Source organism: Arvicanthis niloticus, chromosome 28 (assembly GCF_011762505.2).
Source record: "Arvicanthis niloticus isolate mArvNil1 chromosome 28, mArvNil1.pat.X, whole genome shotgun sequence".
Taxonomy (NCBI): domain Eukaryota; kingdom Metazoa; phylum Chordata; class Mammalia; order Rodentia; family Muridae; genus Arvicanthis; species Arvicanthis niloticus.
Window position 1 is genome coordinate 13551590 of NC_133436.1, and position 8675 is coordinate 13560264.

The following is an 8675-nucleotide window of genomic DNA, read 5'->3' on the forward strand; positions in this document are numbered from 1 at the left end:
CAACTAACCTGGGCCCATGGGGGTCACAGATACTGGAGCACCAACCAAAGAGCATGCCGAGACTGGACCTAGGTCCGCATGCATTTGTAGCAGATGTGTAGTCTTCATGTGAGTCCCCTAACAATTGGAGCAGGGGCTGTCTCTGACTCTGTTGCCTGACATTGCATTTCCTTCCCTTACCTGGACTGCACGGTTGGGCCTCAGTGAGAGATGAGGTGCTTAGTCCTTCTGGAAGTAGATGTCTCAAGATGAGGTGGTACCCAAGGGGAGAAGGTAATGGTGAAAGAGTGAGACTGGAAGGAGAGGAAGAAGATAAGGGCTATGATTAGGATGTGATTTAAATAAAAATATAAATAAGTTATAAAAAAAGATAATTCAAGAGAGCCAAAAGGAAGTAAAATCTAATATGTTAGTATTTTTCCATACATACATGGATGTGTGGATATTCAAAGAACCTTATGATCTATTTCAATTGTATATGTCTTCCTGTGTTTCAAAATATCTTTTATGAGATTATTTTAATGACAGAGTTGGGTTGTATTATTAGATATACCACTATTAGTGTTGCCAATATTCTATTACTTACAATATTAGAAAGCTTTGAGTTATTGTAATGAAGGACCAAAGGCAATTAGATTATACATATAAGAGATTTATTTTGGCTCAGAGTTTTAAAGACTCTGTTCTAATAATCAGTGACCCAAGGCCATAGGCTTTTGGCAAGATTATTATGATATAATGAGTGGTTAAGCAAACCACTCACTTTTACACCTGAGAAAACAAGATACAGAGTTGAAAAAAACTGTTGGATGGTCTCATGATCTTTTTCCAGGGAATTCTCAATTAGACCAACATCTTGCATGCCTAAAGCCATCCCCAAGAATATCACTCTAGATAGAGAGCCAGTATTCAAGGACCTTCAGGAGACACTCATCAAATCATAGCAGTAGACATTTAGGATATTTCTAGGCTGTATTATTATTTATTAAAATATCTTGGTGTATAAATCTCTATACGTGGTATTAATCATACCTCCCCAGGTAAATATTAATTTTATCATTAAAATGCCTTTGATACATAAACTTAATTATTTACAATGATTTTTGTAATTTCAGATCTTCATATGACCATAATTATTATCATTTATAAACATAAATAGAGAACTTTATTTTCATTTTAATTTTTTAATTGTTAATAACTGTAAATATTAGTAGGTATTCAATTTCACCTGACTTCATTGTCTATGTACATACACCCTTGATATTTTATTCAATAGATTTGAATGTTTTTAGCTCTTTCATATTTGGATGAAAAATTTTAATTAAATGTTGGAAAATTTAATATTTGCATTTTAAACATTTCTTAAAAACATGTGATTTTTACTGGCATTTATAATTTTTCATTAAATGTTTTAATTCTAATTTGTGGTAGTTATTTTTTTACTAGTTTGTCCTTTTTCACACCTATATTTCATTAATTTTTCCTACTAGATTGGCTATATTTATCATGTTTCCTAACTTTTGACTTAACCATGTAGATGGAATTAATTTTAGTCTACAATGTGAGCTATAGAGATTCAAATACTCTCTTCTTTTAAAATCTGTTTGCAGTAGACAAAATTATGTTTGTGTATCTTTCATCAGAAACATTTTGAACTGAGAGTTCTGTAGCCTTTCTGCTTTTCCGATACTCTAATTCTAGCTATATAAATTTAAGCTAGAGAAAGACCTAGCAAGATGACTAGGAGACTAGGCCAAGTACTCAATCTTCCTATTTACAAATATTAGAGGGGTTTGATATGCAGTTAAATAAATAAATACATAAATAAATAAATAAATGCATAGTAAAATTTGCAGTTACTAGTGCCAGTTTGGAAAGAGAACCAAGATGGAAATTTAAGTAGAAATAGCATATAACATACTCTGTTTCCCTGAGATGGCATTCAAATGATATTTTGCTTGAAGAATGATGCTTAGTTTTTAACATAAATATGAAAGATTTATCATGTTAAAATGCAGTGATGAGCTTTCAATATGAGATTGTAATATTAAAGGGAAGTCAGCTTTCTCTCTTGGACATAGATTTATGATGAGTTATTTTGAGCTTGTCTCTGGTAGGCTTGAGTGTGCTCAGATAGGTTTAGTAACCACCACTAATGAGCAAGCATGAGTGTCTCATAATGGCAGAATGTTTATTGACTAATTAGTATTTATAATGAGAAGAAGCCAATGGTAATTGAAGAAGTAATTTCTTGATGCTCTTTCAAGCAATGAAGCAGCAGAAGCTGTACATTGGAAGCTGATCTGAACTGCCAATAAAATCTGATAGCACTACAAAATAGCAGGATTAGTCATATGCTTGAAAGCTGTTACAATTGATTAACAAATTTACATTTCAAGTTGGATTATTTTTGTAGCAAGATAAATTTTTCTCTATGTTACTTCTTTATATCATTTCAATGACTAGACTTCTTGTATATGTAGCATCATGTATATTCTGCAAAATTAATTATATGTTTTCAATCAAATAAAAATTTCAGTCATGTCTATTTGGCACAAAGACATGTTAATATTAAATGAAAGATAAATATTAATGAGTTGGATATTAAAGACTCATATATGTATATATATATATATATATATATATATATATATATATATATATGCAGTAGATAACTGAAAAAGTCCTTCTAACATTCTTCAAATGTAATCAGTGCTGGAGAGGTAGATAATATGGTAAAGTACTAGTGAAGTAAGTATGAGAGGGCTTCACTTTAATCTTTAGAACTCCTGCTTAACAAAAAAAACCAAGTCATATGTGGCAATACACACTTCTAAACCCAGCACCGGGGAGGCAGAGAGAGGTGGAATTTTGGGGCTCTCTGGTCAGCCAGGAAGACATAGTCGACTTTTCAAGCTTCAAACCAGCAAGAGACCTTATCTCACAAAACGAAACAAAAATAAACCAACAAGCAAATAACAACAATATAATCATAGAATGAATCTTGAATTTGTCCTGTGGTTTCTACATCACACACCATTTCATGAACATTTGCACATATCTGCATGCACACACATGCATACACACACACACACACACACACACACACACACCAGCATAGCATATTTGTCAGTCTTCCACCCTTGTTCAAAGACAACAACCTGCCTTCTTTAAATGAATTCTTTACACTAATTGTCCAAATAGCAGCTAAATAGACGCTCCAGTTTGTGAGTGCTCTTTGTAGATGAGAGACTTACTAGATGGTCAGCGTTGAGCAGCTGCCAGACTTCTGTTCCTTCTGGAACTGATTTGCTAAATGTAAAACCAAGTCCATTGCAGGGCTTCCGAGGACAAAGGGACTTCTAACTCCACTCAAATGTTTTCTTTCAAAACTTTGTTTTCATCCTTTAAAAAGACATGACACTTAAAATACCTGCAATTTGTAGCAAGGGCAAAATGTCACGTACCCCAGCTCCATTAAGCTGTCAAACCAGACAGCTTCTGTACAGTAGTTAACCTTTGCGTGGTGAAGGGATGTGGAAAGGAACATATCTCTAGGGTGTTACCCCATCTTTTCCTGAAGGTATTGTTTTTAAGTACTTCAGATATTTCCATTTACAGAAGATTTATTGAATGAAGATCATTATAATCCAATGTCACCTTTTTAGGGCAATATTTGATCACACTGAAAGAGAGGTTGAAAAGCTGACCTGTGTCACTCATTGAACATCTTTGGGGGAAAAAAACCTAAAATATTTAAACCTCCATATTCTCTCTTTCCTTCTGTCTCCTGTCTGTTCCATTTTTTTCCTTTTTTTCCTGTCCTGTCCCATTTTCTCTTCCTGTCTATCTGTCCTCTCTATCTTTTTAAAAGACGTAGTCTCATTTCTCATACATTTTAAAGACCCATGATTGCTCCAGATATACATGAGAAGATAAGGGTAGTGGTTCTTCCCTTTCCTCCTCTTTCATTTCCTTTCTTCCTTCTTTTTCTTTCCTTCCTGCTGGAGATTAAAACATAGGTCTTTCTGCCCTCACACAGCTATACATTTCACCTGTACTACACAGCCATACCTTCAGCTCCTCTCTCATTTAAAGCAGTATGATTATTAACACTTATAATTGTTGCGGTGGTTTGAATGAAAATGGTCTCCCATAGGTCCATTATGGAGTGACACTGTTAGGAAGTATGGCTTTGTTGGAGTAGATGTGGCCTTGTTGAAGGAAATGTGTCACTAGGGAGTGGGCTTTGAGGTCTCATATATACTCAAGCCAGGCTCAATGTCACTCTTTCTTCCTGGTGTCCAAGGACCAAGATGCAGGGTTCTAAACTACTTCTCCACCAATATGTCTGCCTGTGTGCCTCCATGCTTCCTACCATGGCAGTAGTGGACTAAAACCTCTGAACTGTAAGCCAGCCCCAATCAATGCTTAGTTCTGCCCCATCCTCCCTTTTCTCTCCCCAACGGTCTTGAAATAGTCTCTCATATAGATGTCCAGCAGTTCTTACTAAATACACGCATACAGATACTTGAATACATACGAGTTTGTGGAAGGTGAAAACTTTGAAGTTCTCAAAAGAACACTCATAGTGAGGAAGTTCAGGGAGCATTTTAGATGTTAAAAACCAGCAAGGCCACTTTAGAAATGTGAAGCCTGGAAATCATACCAAAATTTGGTAGATCTAAATTATTTTTCAAAGATTTACTTATTTATTTAGTGTATGTGGATACACTGTCAATCTCTTCAGACACAGCAGAAGAGGGCATCGGATCCCATTACAGATGGTTGTGAGCTACCATGTGGTTGCTGGGAATTGAACTCATGACTCCTGGAAGAGTGGTCAGTGCTTTTAACCACTGAACCATCTCTTCATTCCCTCTAAATTTTATTTATTTATTTTCACAGAGCATTTTATACATGAATACTGCATCTACTCTCTTCCCCTTCCCAAACCTTCCATTTTCCCCACCCAAATTCATCACTCTTTTAAATTATTATTAATTATTAAATGTGTATATACATATGTTTATACAATCTACTGAGTACATTGAGTGTTGATTGTACACATGTTAAGACTGTCCTCTTGGGATTGGATAACTTATATAGGAGCTCCCTGGAGCAGAATGATTCTCTCAGTAGTTATTGATGACCTGTAGCTGTAGCTCTTCCTCTATGGGAAGGACATGTGAAATTTCCCCTCTCCATGTTGGTACAATAAATGCTGTTTTCATTATATTGATCTTCTGACAACCACACATTGAAATTTTATGGATGCTTTTTTTTCCTGTCATGTCTAAGTAAGCATCTTGAACTTTTGAATCTTATAATATTTTTTTCCATTCTTCCATAATTTTCCCTAAGACGTATGTGTAGAGATTGCATTGCCGACACATCACTTAGCATTGGGTACCTCATGGTAACTTATTCTCTGCACTTTGAACAGGTGTGGACCTTTGAAATAGTCTTCATTTGTGGTATGTAGAACCTTCTCAGATAACAGGTGAGAGCTACATTTACCTGTGGATATAAAGATCAGTAGTTAGAGTGAGAAATGAGAAATTGTATCAGCAGGCTCTTCTCCCAGGTCATTGGTCTCTCTAATCATAACAGTTTCTTTCAAGTATTGTCCTCCATACCCACCCTTGTATCCTAACCACATCTGCATCAGAGCAACTCTATACTCCAATAGGTTTTGGAGAACTCTATGTTGATAATGCAATTCAAAAATCTCAAAACTGAAAAATTAAAGATAGAAAAATAATGGTAACTAAATATATAACACTCTTGTCAATGAAGATAAGAGACTTTTCATAAAGCCCCACCTGTCTTAAGAGCTATCAGCAATCAATGCTGCTGAGAGATGAAGAATCAATCTTTATCAGGGATAGGCATCCTGATAGATTACCCAATTTCAAGTGGTCAGCTATGTATACATATACATGTACATATATATACAAGAAGCATTAAATGACCCTGGTAGTTTATTGGCATCTCTGCCCCCTACCCCCTCTCTCTTTTTGTGTGTGTATGAATTATAAAAGTCATGAACTTGACTAGGAAGAGTAGGGATGAGGGGAGTTGGGAGGGTACAGGGAGGGATGGGAATGATGTAAATATAGTAGGCATGTATAAACTCAAAAACCCTAATTTTAGACTACTGAAAAAAGCAGAAGCACAAATACTACTTGAGAAATATGTGACCATGAAAGGTCATATTTTGGACCTCACAAAATTTATTTTATTAGCATTTTTACAATGTTTTGAAACTGTAGTCTGTTCAAACAAGTTTCTGGACCACAGTTTATAAAATCATTCTGACAGACATTCACAGAATTTTAAAACTCATTTCACAGTATCATCCTGTTTAATGATTCTATTATGCCTGGTACAGAAGCAAGTTTCTGAGAGTTTAAATACCCCACTGTTTGAAAAGACAAGCATTTTGCTTATAGAATGGCTTCTCTTTATGCACACCTTTTCTACAAAATAAAAGATTTAAAATTTAGAAACACCAGGGAACACATTTTAGTGTGTTTTGAATGTTAGAATAAGTCTGTGCATGCTTTAGAGAAAGACTCTCTATTTTGACAGGTAAGAGTAGCTCAGAGAGAAATACTGGAAATGAAAATCTTGTAAAAAAAAAAAAAAAAAAAAGCCAATTGAGTGCATGAGTTTACACATCATGGAAAGCATGCCTGCAATGATTCCCCTAGGTGTATTATCCCTAAGACTTATCTTGATAATAATTCAAAATTGCTTTTCATCTTTTTTTGAGCTCTGTCATTCAGAGTAAGAATGGATCCCAAAAGATGCTTTAGGTCTTAGAATCTGGCATATCATCAGCACATTCACACAGTGTCTACCTTCAGTGATATTAGGTGCCCCCAAATGGCTGTTGTTCCAGGTGCCTGCCCACAGGCCAGAAGAAATGACCAGAATCAAAACAGTATAACAGAGCCAAGACGGAGTTTAACTAGTAAACATGGAATTGCTTTGAACATATTTTAAACATGAGCCCTTGAAATCAAGACAAATGGTGTGAAGTATCATAATTAAAAATTAGAAAACCCTTTGTCTAGCTGTTCATTTTACAAAGTAACTGAAGTTTTGAGAAATTAAAAAAAAAAAATCATTACAAGAATTCAACAATTTCTTTATACGAAAGTTAGGCTCACAACTTAAGTTTTCATTTCTTTTTGATCCCAAAATGTTCATGCAATAAGAACGTGTTAAAACACACAACCTGTATTACAAAATGTACAGAGTAGCATAGCAACAGATCTGCTATGGAACATGAAGTTGAAACACACAAGGGAAGTCCATACTTTACTCTGAGGACAGTGGCAAACCAACAACAACAACAACAAGAAACAAAACAGGAGGGGCAAAATCAAAGCAACTCCCAGAAAACCACAGACCTTATGCTGTTGTCTCACCAATTAACAGAGGAAGAACTTGACTCTTGCTGATCTCAAGTATCTGAGATCCCTGGGGTCTAAGCTCACTCAACCTTTGAAGTTCTTCTGTCTTGGGGATATGGTCCGCTTACCCTACAAACTATCTTCTAAATTCTTATAATGATAGATTAGTATACTGCTCACCCTTCATTACAGAAGGTTCTTTCTGATGTGGATAGAAGTTAATACTGGAACCTACGACTGGCTAAAGTCAGAGAGTAATGACTGGAGTGTTCACGAACCAAACTGGCATCTGTATTATCCCTCTCCTCCTCACAGCTAAGGGAAGATCATGAAAGACAGGATAAGATTATAAGACCCAGAAGACACAGAGGAGTGCTAGAAATAGTTCTCTGATTCAACCAAGCTAGCTAACCTAGCCAACCAAGTCCCGGTAACCAAGAGTCTCTACCTGCAGGGTGCTGTGGGGCTTCTCTCCCCCTCGTTCCTCGTGGCTGTGGGCCAGCCCATACGCCCTTGCATCTCAGTTCTTCCATCTCAGTTCTTCCGTGGCTCCCAACGGCGTCTGGGAGCTCAAGGACCAAGACCACCAGCCTCTGGGTCAGCTGCCTTGGCCAGGAGACCACCACTCAGGAGCCCTTCCCCCGCTTGGGTTTAGTCTTCTCCATGCCCAGGCAGAGCCTAGAGCCTCAGCGGCTTCTCAGCCCAGCGTCTGCCTGGTGCCTCATGGAATGAACTCAGTCAAATGCCCATGCTTCTGCTCCCTGGAGCTGTGAGATCCACAACACAGCCCAACAGGAACCACGCCCACGCAAGAGCTAACAGCCCCACAGGGCCACTGTAACTATGGAGTCACAAGAGCTTTGGTTGCTAGTGCAAGCTCAGTCAACACTCCAGTGAACACGGAGTATGGAATACAAGGCCTCATACCTATCTGAGGAGCTATTAGCCACCAATGGCTGCTCGGAACTTGAGAGGAAGAATTCTTTAGAGATATGAGTCTTGGTACTTTGCCTGTCCTCCACTGAATGGCTTTACACAGATGCACAAAGAGGCATCACTAGACAAAGTGATTTATATAAAAATAATTAATAAGGAAAGAGGTTATGAAGTCTGTCTCGGGGGAGGGGAAAATCTAGAACAAGAATATGAGTAATGAGTAGTGATGAGCAAAATATGTTAAATGCACATATAAAATTCTCAAAGACTAAATTAATATGTTTCTTTAACATTTTTATAAGGCTATGTTATTAT

The 8675-nt window shown here is 36.8% G+C and overlaps 1 long non-coding RNA gene across 10 annotated transcripts in view; it reads right to left on the minus strand.

Moving 5' to 3' along the window:
- The window catches only part of LOC143440101 (uncharacterized), a 28481-nt gene extending 20104 nt beyond the window's left edge, over positions 1-8377 (minus strand). For 3 of the 10 annotated variants that reach the window (XR_013107995.1, XR_013107992.1, XR_013107990.1), the window contains exons 1-4: positions 7873-8337; positions 5414-5520; positions 3258-3405; positions 181-293 (exon numbers count right to left, since the gene is read on the minus strand). This is a non-coding gene — a long non-coding RNA (uncharacterized LOC143440101). Of the gene's footprint in view, positions 1-180; positions 294-3257; positions 3406-5413; positions 5521-7872 lie in introns of all 10 variants that reach the window. The other 7 variants (XR_013107994.1, XR_013107987.1, XR_013107988.1 and 4 more) reach the window with 7 other exon arrangements.
- Positions 8378-8675: the final 298 nt, after the last annotated feature.